We start from the raw sequence: 13,642 nt of genomic DNA, 5'->3' as shown, positions 1-13,642 counted from the left end.
ACGTCAGGCTCTGTGCTGACAGCTCAGAGCCTGGAGCCTGTTTCAGATTCTGTGTGTGTGTCTCTCTCTCCCCCTCCCCTGATCTCTCTCTCTCTCTCTCACTCTGTCTCTCTCTCTCTCAAAAATAAATGAAGATTAAAAAAAAAAAGAAGTGCTCAATTGATGTGAAAGGTGCTTTTATGATTTTAAAATTCATATCAGATTTTGGGGCACCTGGGTGGCTCTGTCAGTTAAGCATCTGACTCTTGATTTTGGCTCAGGTCATGATCTCATGGTTCATGAGTTGGAGCCCCACATCGGGCTCCATGCTGACAGCACAGAGTCTGCTTGGGCTTCTCTCTCTACCTCTCTCTGCCCCTCACCGGCTCATCCTCTCTCTCTCTCAAAATAAATCAGTGAAACTTAAAAAAAATTATATCATATTTCCAAAGACCCATTACTGTCCTTTCTTTGAAAGTTTCAACAGAGCGATACAAAATAATAGTATACTTTACAATGTACACATTCATGTATTTGCTCCTCAATATTTATTAAATATGTGGTATTTCCCAAGCTTTGCACTAAGTGCTGAGGGCACGTGAATCAATTGGCTCCATCCCCTCCTCCATATAAAATTGAGACCAAGATTTTTAGGTGTTGTGATTCAGATAGGTGCTGGGTACAACAAAGGCAATAACCAACAGTGGTTGGTACTATCTGGGGTTGGTAAATTTGGGGCTGGGAGCGACAGAGTTCAAGTGAGCTTCGTAGAATAGGAACAAAGGAAAACACTAGGCAACATTCAATTAATTTATGTGAAGTCCTTTATCAATTACTACCTTATTTAATTTACATGATCTCATTTAGATTTTGTACCACACCAAGAGTTATATAACAAAGGAATCATCTCTATTTTACCAGCAATATTATTTTGGGGAGATATCAAGTAGAAGGTAAGATACAGAACCAGGACTCAAACCCCAGTGTTTTTTTGTGTTTGTTTTTAATCCTAAGTATATTCTCTTTCCATTATACAAGAGTGAGGCCGGGCACATGCCTGTTCCTATCCTGTAACATGTGACATGTTCCTATCCCGTAACACAATACCCAATGTGTAGCCTGTCTCAATGACTCAATGACACCCCAGCAAGAATGTAGTAACTCATCAAAGCCACAACACAACTCTGGTGTCGTAAAACTAAAGAAGCCCTTGGAATCAGAACATCAAATTCAAATCACCACACTGTCACTAATGAGCGGGATGACCAAAGGTCAATTACTTGGTTCATTCACAAGTTCCCTATCCTCTACAATCAGAGAGCTGTGCTCATGTCACAGAATTACTCCAAGGGAATGTTTCTCTTGGGGACACATATTTGATTTTAGTTGAATCTAAATTTCAGTTCTCCACTAGTCTATTCCAGACTCTTCTACCACTCCTGTAATTCAGAGCAGCCACCTCCACCAACCTCCAAACCCACCAAAGATGGTGGAGCTATGGAAAACTGGTGAGCCGTGGAGTGGCAAGGTCAAAACTGTGTTTAAATTCATCTTTCTTCTTCATGTCACATTTCCATTATAGCTTTATTCATCGCCTTTTAAAATTCTTTTTTAGAGCAGTTTACCCTCCCACTTTTGATATATAAACCCTCACTTGAGTATTTTATCCCATCTCAATTCTACCTATTGAAAAAAGGATGCCATGGATGTGGATACAGGGAGATGTGAACAACTGAGGCCAGTTTTGTAACCATTCTACCACAAGAAAGGGACAGAAAGGCAGAATCTTCCTTCATAGCTGCAGTGAAAACAGTGTCCAGAAATAAAGTCAGGAGTGATTTTAGGTGATTTGTTTTCCTTAATGGATCTACTTCTGATCATTCTGTCCTCATTGGAGCAACAGTTCTGAACATGGGAATTTCTCTAACATTCAAGTCTGGCAGGATCATCAGAAATCAAGTGAACAAGGATCCATGAGGCAGGGGAGCCAATAACAGGCAGTAACCAGACCCCACCAAGCCAGCATTCGGGGAACAGGGTAGTTGCACAGAGGAGGGGGCTCCTGGCTTTGTAATTGTCAGGAGGAGCAGGGAGGGGAAACCAGATGACCTACATGCCTGAACAATCCAAGCTCTTGCCATCGCTATGACTAATGATTTGATAAATGAAAAAATGTACTTTAGCTGACAGGTCACTACATCACCATTGTGTGCTTTCCTTTAAACCCTGAGAGCCAGAGAGGAGGTTCCTTATGCTGTTTGCAAATGGAAATTAATGATTTTTTTTCTCACACACGGACTTGCTAGCAGGGATCGCATCACTGTTTTCCGAATTACGAACTGTCCTCTCACGTGGCCGGGCAGGCGTTCCCAGCATGGCACGCCTCCACCTCCAGCCTCTCCTGTGGATATTTCTGCTATGATGATTTTGGATCCTTTATATTATGGAAAGAAACAGAGAATAATCAAGTGTAGCCCTTTATGATGTCTGTCTTCGTAAGATTCCATACCATGCTGCATCAAATTTGAAAACAAAGACATTATTGCAGCGAAGTGATTTTTTTAAAAGATTAGCATGTGTTAAAGGCATCTTTTGTGATGTTAGAATAGTGTGGCGTAGATTTGACAGATGTAAACGATCAAATTGCATGTTTTCATAAGATTAACACATTTTAAATAGATACCTGAGAACATACTTCTTTTTTTTTTTTAAGTCCTCATCTTCCAGGAAAAGTAAGTTTCAAATATCTCACTCAACTTTTAACCGTATCACATAACTATCAGCCAGTTACATACATGGGTGGATCAGAGTCCAAATCATGTTGCTGGTATCCGGCTTAGCAGTAACCACATCTTAATGGTACTTTAAATCTACGTGCATTCATTAAATGTCAAATGTCATTTTGTCATTTGAATCAGTGATGTAAAGATAAAGGTGTTCCAGTACCAAGTCCAAATCTCCCTCCTCAATGTTGGTATATGGATTCATAACTAATTCACTTCCAATCACAGATTTTATGTGTGGTATTCAAACACATATAAACCCTTCACTAAAAGTTGCCACATAGCTTGTAAACTACGTAGGCTCATTAGCTTTGTTCTGCTTTCCTTTAGGATGCAGGACTAATACCTTGATCAACAACCCAAATTCAGAATATTCCTGTAGTCTAAAACCGAATTTCCTGCTGGGAATTTAGCCGGAAAGAATTTCCTGTAAGAGAACACTAATCCAAGAGATTTGCATACAAATTTGGATATTCGTTCATTTTTTCATTCTTCCAAAACCATTCTTATGGCACACGTCGTTAGTTCCCCGAATTAGGTAGGCTCTGTGCTCATGACACGGAGATCAAGAGTTGCACGCTCCAGCAACTGAGCCAGCCAGGCGCCCCCAGTTCCCTGAGTTAGAGTTTAGATTGTAGTGGTCACTAGCTGGATTTTGTGTAAAGACTATTTAAAGAAGGGATGTTTCAGAGTGGAAGGCATTCAAAAGGAGGAAAGAGTCCAGTTTTGGCAAGGACTTGGAAGAAATGGCTGCCCTCAAATTCTCCTGTTAAAAGTAGCAATTAGTACAATCTCTTTGGAGGGCAATTTGGCAACAGGTATGAAAAGCTATAAAAATATGCATTCTCTTCCATCCATTAATTCTACTTCTAAGAATTTAACTCAAATAATGAATTAGAGAAGTATTTATGCAAAGATGTGCAGAAAAATATTTCAACTCAGCATTCTTCATTCCAGTTAAAATTAGAAACAATCTAAATGCCCATTAATTGAAGATTGGCCAAATAAATTATGGTACATTCAAAAAAGGAAACAATGTCACTATTAAAGTAATGATATAAATCAGAATGAAATATTAAAAGTGGTTTCAATACTGTTAAGTGAAAAAACAGGTTGTAGGACAGTACTTTTATGGTATAGAAGTAACTTTATGTGCGTGTGTGGGTGTGTTTTTATACATATTCATGTGGATATGTGTGTGTATACACATAAAGTCAGTAGCAAAGCTGAACAGAGTATAAACAATAGCTATACAGGGATAGTAGGAGAAGAATGATAAAGATGATGTTTGCTTTTTTATTTCTGTTTTCTAATTTTCTATTTAAATATTTTAACTCAGATTACTTGTATAAAAATAAATACATGGAGGTAGAGTAGGCTGGAGCTCCTGGGTGGCTCAGTCTGTTGGGTGTCCAACTTTTGATTTTGGCTCAGATCAAGATCCCAAGGTCGTGGGATTGACCCCTGCATCAGGCTCTGTGTTGAGGGTGGAGCCTGCTTAAGATTCTCTCTCTGTCTTCTTTCCCCTCCTCTGCCCCTCGCCCCCGCTTGTGCACATGCTCTCTCTCACTCTCTCAAACACAAATTAAAAATTAAAGGAAAAAGTAGAGTAGGCTAATTCAGTTGAGTATATTTACCTAAAGCAGAAATTAAACTGCTGACCAGACAATTCATTGTCCAGACTAGCCTGACTGTTAAAGAACTCTTGAGGCCATTTGAATAACATACTAAGGAAATTAAGTAGCTGATACAGTATTAGAATATGTCTCTAAAGTTATTCTTTTTTTTAAATGTTTTTAGAGTGTGCATGTGCATACATGAGGGAGGGGCAGAGAGAGAGAGGGAGACACAGAATCCAAAGCAGGCTCTAGTCTCTGAGCTGTCAGCACAGAGCACAATGAAGGGCTCGAGCTAGTGAATCCGAGATCATGACCTAAGCCGAAGTCAGATGCTTAACTGACTGAGCCCCCCAGGCACCCCTATTTAAAGTTATTCTTAAAGAGAATTTCTCAATAACAAATTTTCCTGGTCTCTTCCAAGTTTCCTCTTTTCCAGAACATTCTAACTACCTTTTTTTGTTTTTTTTCCTCTCTGTCCTGATGATTAATTTGTGCATGTCTATTAGGAAAGAGACATGAATCCCCCCTCAACATAAATCTGGGCACAGCATTGCTCAGCACACATACACAGTCTTTTCGTTCACGGTGACCCAAATTCTCTAGCTGTATTTTTCATATAAAACCTCTTCTGTCCTCACAGTCTCTGACTCAGACTAAGAAAGAGAGAGAATATTTAGGTTTCCGAAATGCAGCAAGAATTTGGATAGAGTCCTCAGACAACTTACTCATTTTTTTTTCTCTTCCTGGTTTCTGGCTGAGATATGTGATGTTGGAACATTATAAATCCACACCCCAGTCTTTAAAAAATGAGGAAATACATCCATAAAGAAACAAAAGCTCCTGAATTGGATGCCCTTAGAAATCTATCTAGCTGTAAATGGGCTTTAGAAGAAGCAGCCTGGGTGCCGAGGGGAAGGAAGTTGGCGGGGTTACACTAGTTGTATATGGCACAGCCAGAATTGTACCTAAACTCTTCACAATCTTGGTCAGATTTGGAGGGGGGTGGAGGGCAGAACTGGGGAGAAGAACATTTAACAGAGTCACAGGACGATATATAAAATATTTGTTAAAATTAGAGAATAATAAATGTCTTCACTGACCAAGGTCTGAATGAATTAACAAATAAGAATAAGGCAATGGGATGGCAAAAGATGGCCTTTATCACTGACAAAACTGATATGGGATGCAGTGGCTAATATATTTGGGAAAGTGGACTTATGAATACTGAGCTGGCAATCATCCTCATCCAGATATAGAACATTCTGGACAACTACAACCTCCCCTCTGGGAGCAGACAGGGAACAAATGGTAACCCTTGTTCTCTGTAAACAGGCTACCTCCAAGGAAAAGGAGAAGGGTGAAGTGAGCTGAGTATGCCCACTTCACTTCCTTAACTAACCCATAAGTCTCTCCTGCTCCCCTGCAGAGCAGTAGATAAGAAGGCAAGAGAGGCCAAGAACGTTAGGCTAGTAGAGCTTCCTCCATGTGGTAGGAGGACATTCCCATACAGCAGTCTGATCATTTCAAATACCAGGTAGTGTTTTCTTTTTTATCTCTTATAAATTTGATGGATTCCTGGACAGAAATAAGGAGGATATGACAAACCAAGAGAGCTCATTCTTCACAATCCTCCTCCCTCCATCCCATAACTTTCTGTCACTCCCTGCCCCCAGTGAAGTATATGTGGGGTACCTGCGTAGCTCAGTCAGTTAAGCATCCAGCACTTGGTTCCAGCTCAGATCGTAATTTCATGGTTCATGAGGTCAAGCCCTGTGTTGGGCTTTGTGCTGACAGTGAGGAGCCCACTCGGAATTCTCTCTCTCTTTCTCTGTCCCTCTGCCCCTTCCCCACTCATACATACTCTCTATCTCAAATAAATAAGTACACTTAAAAAACACCTTGGAAGTATATGTAACTCTGATTTAGAGGAAGAAAACATTACTTGTAAAGGAAGGAGACTTTTTGAAGATGGGATTCCCAGGTAGGAAGGCAGTGGAGGAGCACCTAACTGATATCCCCTTCAAGTTGGAAGAGCCCACACGGTAGAAAAGGTGAAGACTTTTCTCCACAGATGGAGTATGATGAGAGAGAGCCCAGCAGATGTGTCCTGGGACTCTGGGACATAAGAGAAAGGAAAAAAAGAGAAGGTAGCATGGCTCATCTAGTAACACATCCAGTACCTACAACCCACAAGTGGAACAGAGGAGATTCAGAGTGCCAGTGTGACAACAGAGTAAGTATATATTAGTCGACAGAAAAGCCTTGGGTCACCGGCCCCGGAACATGGACAGAAGAGGGTACATCTCCCAAACAGGTGTGGAGAATATTACCAGTTGGTTTTATAACTGAAAAGTCTGAGAAGAATCAACAAGGTTGAGAATGCCCTGTCAAAACTGAAATAGCCTCTCAACATAGCCAAGCAGAGCACCAGTCCTCATCCATAACAGGAAGTGGACAAGAGTGAAAATGAATCCCACCTTCAGTATACCAGTATGGCCAGTCATGAAGAAATTGCCCCCTGCTCACATGAAACTCCCTTTTCTTCCCCTCTGCTTCATTCTTGAGAATTGAGGATTGAGGTTAAGTGGAAGATAAGGAATATCTAAGAGAAAGCTTTTAATTGGACTGATCCTGAGATAGCAGTCCTGAATTCATACAAAAAAAACCCAAAACACTGGATTGAACTAAGACATTCAAAGAATTAATAATTAATTATATTAATTATTCTGTGCAGGATCAGAAATGGGAGCTCATGAGCTCAGTTAAGAAAAGTTCCCTTTGGACAAATGCACCCCAATGTTTATAGCAGCACTACCAACAATAGCCAAATTATGGAGACAGCCTACATGTCCATCAACTAATGAATGGATGAAGAAGATGTGGTTTATGTATACAGTGAAAACTACTTGGCAATGAGAAAGAATGAAATCTTGCCATTTGCAACAACATGGGTAGAACTGGAGGGTATTATGCTAAGTGAAGTGAGTCAGGCAGAGAAAGACAGATATATGTTTTCATTCATGTGTGAAACTTGAGAAACTTAACAGAAGACATGGGGGAAGGGAAAGGGGAAAAATGACTTCAAACAGAGAGGAAGGCAAACCATAAGAGATTATTAAATACAGAGAACAAACTGAGGGTTGATGGGAGGAGTGGGGGAGAGGGGAAAATGAGTGATGGGCATTGAGGAGGGCACTGGTTGGGATGAGCACTGGGTGTTTTATGTAAGCAATGAATCATGGGAATCTACTCTCAAAGCGAAGAGCACACTGGATACACTATATGTTAGCTAACTTGACAATTAATTATGTTAAATAAGTAAGTAAATAAATAAATAAAGTTGGCTTTCCATCAAAAAATACTTTTTAAAAAAAGAAAATAAAAAGAAAAGTTCCTTTTTGCATATGTGGGTTTTGTGAATTATTTTGACTGTGGGTTCATATAACCATATCCATAATTTAATTGTGCTATTCTTTTCTTCTGACCACTTCAACTTCAGATGGAGGGCCATTGAATAGAAAAATTATGCTATCACATGTGCTGTAACTAACAGAGCAGATTTTTACAGACCTGATTGTAAAGTGCTCCAAGGAAGGCAATTTGAAGTACTTCCACAAGAGAATAACATTTCTCGGTTTTCCTTTGGATTTTAACCAAGACCCTCAAAATGAGATAAATCCAAAATCACAGCTCTTGACAGCAGTAGCTGAGAGGTGGTTGTTTGGAGGATGTAATCTCTATGACAACCTTATGTTTGAGAGAGTTCTTTTTAGATTACATCAATGATACAAGTTTCCTTGAAGAATGACGTAATGGGTTTTAATGCTCATTTTCTATTTTTTTAATTTTTTGCAGATGATGATGTAAAAGGCTGAACCAAAAATAACAGCAGGTCTTATATATACCATTCCTCTGCTGCACTGGTAAATTACAGCTGTGGTCTCCACGTGGTAATTAAAAGGTGTTTATGGGTAACCATCGGCCTACAAAGTTATCTAGATGTTCCACAATACATGATCCAAGAATCTTAAATCAGAGACCTAGAGAAACTTACACATTTTTTCTAACATCTTCCCCCACTCCAGTTTCACAGATGATGAATCCAGGATTTAGAAAAGTGTTGCTATTTGGTTAAAATGACTGGATTCACCTGTGGCAGAGAGAACCTATGTCTTGGGAAAGTCGTTCTTGGCTTCTTGTACTTGCAAGTAATGTATGTCTATTTTGACTCAATGTCACAAAAAACATAATCCATGAAGATGTATTATCGGTCCAGAATCAGGCAGGACAGCATAGAGCTTCAGAGCCCTGCCTCTTAAATTAGACTGCTTGGTTTCCAAACTTGAGGCTTCCATTTATTAGCTGTGTGAGTGGATGAGTAGCTTAACCTCTATACCCTAAATTCCTCATTTGTGTAACAGAAAAATTAATAGTGTCTATCTCATAGAACTCTTGTGAAGGTTAAATGGTTTAGTGCATATAAAACATTTAGAACAGAGGCTTACATAATAAGACTCAATAATGTCATCTCTTCATATATATGGAGACATTCACCCAAGGAGGAATCACACACCGACATAATAAGCACAGTGAAGAATTGAGAAGTTAACATTTTTGTATTTATATTTGCAATCGGCTTGCATACAGATATAATATTCATTGGAATTGGATAGACATGTAACATTGGTAAGAAAGGCTAAGAATTCAGATCCTTGACGTTGGATATCACCCCCTTGTTCTCTCAGATATTTTTCTCTTTCTTATCATTTCTAAAATAATTAGGAAGTTTATAAAGAAAAGAGAAAATTAGGAGCAGCTGATGGAAGTCTTCTGGCTCCTTTCCTGGCCACTCTGAAAATGTACAAAGAGTGAGCTAAATTCAAACACCGAACATCCCACGGATATCTTAGAATCCCACTTTCCCCGATTAGCCCTATTCCCCTACTCTGGGTCTCTCAGCTGGGGAATTCCTATCTGCAAATCTCAATGGGTCCTCATTTGGATGAATCCTGGGAACCCAGACATATCACACAGCATCTGGGAAACATGGGAAACCCTTCAGCTTGCCTCCCAGAGCTCTCCATGGATGAGAAACATCTGTTATCATCTTTTTAGTCACAGGGTATTTGATGGGTTTATTTTTCTGCTTTGCTTGGGGTATTCTTAGCTCATCAAAATATTTTCCATTAAGAAGTCATCGCAAATAAGGTATGATAAACTCATGAACTTGAGGCATTATCAATCATAAAAACGTAAAACATCCCAGCTATAATCATGTCCCATTATTGCAAAAAAATGTAGTTAAGATTTTCAAAAGATTTAAAAAAAGAAGATATCCAAAAGATTGCGTTTGGGGCTCTTTGCAGAACAGCACCCAAGAAACGCGCTATCTGTGAGAGTGGTTTGAATACAACGGAAAGAAATAAAAAATGCAGCAAAGCAGGTGCAAAGGGTGTTATAGTCATTGAGGCATTGATGTAACTGTCTTAAGTCCCATAAAAGAGTAGCATTTGGCAGGTCTCTATATAAATGAAGTTAAGTTTGCCAGAAAAGTAAAGCAACACTACTGGTAAGTTAAAAAAAAAATCATATCCTATCAGAATTTCCCTGCATTTCATCCAAAACTTCTATGAAACTCTGGTAACAGGCTGATTCATCACATATAAATTCCATTCCAAAAAATAAAAAAAGAACTATAACTTTCCCACAATTGCTCTGTAGAAAAGCAAAGAGCAATATCGAAAATATGTTTGCTAGTTTCTTGTTCATAAAAAATGTGCCATTTTTCTTAGTGACTATTTCTCCCTTAGGCGCCACCTCACCAAAGTAGTAGTGTGATAATGGAGAATCTACGCTGATAAAACTGAATTATAAAATATTCTTTTTCTGAATTAAATGACTTTGGTTACATGATACAAATGAATACAGAGAAGCATAGATCATAAGATCTGTGGCTGTGAGGAAGGAACATGCTGGAAAACAAGTCTTTGGATGGAGTACTAGGAAGGTTTTTTTTTTTTTTAACTATTAAAGATCTGTTTACAGTCTACAGTGTCCCTTTTGGGTTGCACTTTAGCTAAATAAAATGACAACTATCCTCTGTTTATATTGTGGAGATTCCTGTGGTTGTGGACCTTCACCCCCAGGACTAACCCATCACAGAGACCTCTCCCAAACCCCACTCCACTTTTTCTTACCCCTAAAGATTTTGCAATGATTCCACTTCCAGTTTTGGAATGAATATTCTAGAAGTATTATTTAGGAGTTTGAATTGGGTGTGTGTGAAAATTATAATGTGGAAAGTTATTTGCTTAGCTGGTGATTATAAATGGAAGTTCATTAGTTAAACTTGCTAAGCATAGACTGGGCTGGTTAGTGCCCAGAGAAAAACAATCTGTGATAATATATGCCATCTTACTTTCAAGGTAAGGAGTCCAGAAGACAGAAGGTGAAGGAGAGGTCCTGCCCTGGGAACAACAATCTAAGCTTCTGACTATTGGTTCATATGACACAACTCCCCCAAGTGGGTGGATAAGACTTCTAGTAAGCCATCTCCATGGAGAAGCTTCACAGACCATTTCCCCGGTAACTGTAGGTATCCCCCTGACATCTACTCATCTGCCTGAGGAACTAACTATACACCTGCTTGGACATAATGAGTCCTTCATGATGAGGAAGAGGGGTTGTGGGTAGAGTAAGAGAAGGCAGTGGCTCCGTCTTTGTTCAGTATGGTGACAAAGGGTCCTGGAGAGGTCATTGGTCCCTCTTCTGAACAGTCAGTTTCTCCACTTTTGTTCTCCAGACAAATGGAGCTGTGAAGAGGAGAAAATAAACAGTTTACATGTCAAGCCTGTGTACCTTTACTCTGCCTTTTGCCCAGCGTCAAAATTGCTAAGAGCAAAAGGTTTTCTTTTTTTCTTTTTCTTCTTTTCTTTTTTTTGGAATGTTATGCGAAAACAATTTAGGTTTTTATATTTAAACTAAAAAGACAATTTCATTATCATTAACCAAGCATTACATTGATCAATGTCTGAAAAAAAGTTTTCTAGGAAGGACTAGTGTCTTCTGAAATATTAGTAAATTCTTCATTTAAAAAATTCTGTGGTCTAGTCAGTTTGGAAATCATGTTAAACAAACTTAAGTGGATTTGTTTTCTGTAGAAATTCTCACAAACATTAATGCACTATTAATTTGCTGTCCTAGCCAATTAATTATCCCAGCTAACAGTACTATCAGACAGAGAAAGGGGAGAGACAGGAGAGGAAAACAAAAACATAATAAATTGCTTTAGGGAGGCAATCAACCACATCTGCTGAAATGTTATCAGCATGCATTATGGACCCCGTATGGCCAGGAAAAAGTGATAAATAATAGTGCATGAAACATCAGTTTATCTTTTTTATCTCAGTTATATAGTTTGGCAAGAGACATACAAGACAAAACCCTGGTGTCAAATCTTGTGGATCACTGTCATGTGAGTTTGTGCAAATTATTTAACTTCTCAAAGCCTTGATTTTCTCAGCCATAAAAGTGAGCTAATACCTAGCCCTTGGGTTATTGTAAAGATTGCATGAAATTATGAATGCAGCACTGGGTACAGAAATGATCAATTGTTTCCTTCTTTCTCTCCTGGACCTTCATGTTTTCCTCAGCTTCAATCAGCCATTTGAGCATAAAGTGCCTCAGACAAGAATGAGGGCCACTCTCCTGCTATGATGACAATGGTCTCCTGCAGAAAACAGTCAGTGTCCAAGAGTGATTGTCCCTATAATAACTTCTGCCATTCATTCCATTTATCCATTCACCAAGGCAGCCAACACATTCCTATGAGGTACCTACTATGGATCAGGCTGTAAGGATAGAGAGGGGCGTGTTTCATTCCCTGACTGAGCTTACTGTCAATAAGTGAAAACTACCATTTAAATAAGCAAGAGCAGACAAGTATGACAGCAGATCTGATGGGAAATATTCCGGCTGCTAATTGTGCACCTGGGAATCTGAGAGAGGCAGAAATTTAGTACAGCCACTCTTCCTCTGATACACAGTGAAGGAGCCCACATAAAAATCACATCCCCAGTGAAACAGGAAGTGAAGACCAGAGTGAAGAAAAGAGTGGGAGGGACTGTGCCTTCAGGTCTCACTTGACCTCCATAGCAACTCACAAAGGTGGTAAAGCAGAGTAAGGAATTTTTCACAAGGGCAAAGCGCCAGTTCCCAGTGGAGCCAAGGCTATTGTCCAGGGTTTCCGAGCCCTGGGCCAGACTCTTTACCATTGTATGGTATCAAGGTGCCAAAAGTAGGATAAGCCTAGAGGAATTTCCTTCAAACCCCCAATGAAGGAGAAGGACGACCCCATTAGTTTCTTCATAAATAATGCTTCCTTAGAATTCTGGGCTTTTCCTTTTCACTTCTCATGCCATTCCCAAAATTTCACTTTGTTCTTACCAGCATCATAACATATCTGATTATACTTCCACAAGGCCAAGGACTATGTCATTTTTCTCCATATATTTTCAGTACCTAGCTTGTGTTGAGTGATATGATTAATTAATTGACTTATTAACTGAGATTAGCTTGCTCTACTTGATATAAATAATTAGTAAAACGTTGGCATTAAATTGGTTATTATTATTTTGTGAAATGTAATAACTTCTTACCGAAGTTTTTTTTAACCTTCAATTTTGCTCTCACTCTGTTTGTTCAGGTAAGTGACTGGAGCAGAGATATTAGAGTAGGTAAGGGGAAAGGTCTCCTCCCTGAGTGATATACAAGAGTCTAAAGAGTTTATAGTGTTTTTCTTACAAATGCCTTCTGGGGAAAAACATACTAAAAACCAGCAGAGATTATTCTTGATATCCACCCCCAACCCTGATTTTTGTGCAATTGGTGGATTAGTTATCTTTCAGTGTAATGAAAATGATCAAGCTAAAAATGTTCTGGAAACATTATCAAGACAAGTCAAATAGAATTCAGCTCAAGCCACGTAAAGTCTTATTAATTTCAAGTATCTTTTGAGAAATAACTTACTCCTTGAAAAAGAGAAAAGGAAAATATTAGATACCAAGTTAGCCTTGAGCTTAAAATGGTCATGTTAATTGTGGATTTAGGAATCTGTAGGAAGAGCTCTCTGTTGATGATGAACAGAGACTGGGGTGGTGGGGTTGGGGGGAAGTGTTTCAACAGGCTTTACATTCATATAGTTTTGTGTCTCACTTTTGAGGACTTGAAGTTCACCTTAGAGTCTGGTGATTCTATTCGTGG

At 39.1% G+C, this 13,642-nt stretch overlaps 1 long non-coding RNA gene across 1 annotated transcript in view; it reads left to right on the top strand.

The window, feature by feature from the left end:
* Positions 1 to 12,910, top strand: part of LOC113600470 (uncharacterized) — a 48,212-nt gene extending 35,302 nt beyond the window's left edge. The window contains exons 9-10 of the long non-coding RNA XR_003421459.2: positions 8,237 to 8,342; positions 10,807 to 12,910. This is a non-coding gene — a long non-coding RNA (uncharacterized LOC113600470). The remainder of the gene's footprint in view (positions 1 to 8,236; positions 8,343 to 10,806) is intronic.
* The last annotated feature ends 732 nt before the right edge of the window (positions 12,911 to 13,642 follow it).

This window comes from Acinonyx jubatus, chromosome F2 (assembly GCF_027475565.1).
Source record: "Acinonyx jubatus isolate Ajub_Pintada_27869175 chromosome F2, VMU_Ajub_asm_v1.0, whole genome shotgun sequence".
Taxonomy (NCBI): Eukaryota; Metazoa; Chordata; class Mammalia; order Carnivora; family Felidae; genus Acinonyx; species Acinonyx jubatus.
Note: the sequence above shows the minus strand (reverse complement) of the source record. Positions and strands in the feature narration are given on the sequence as shown.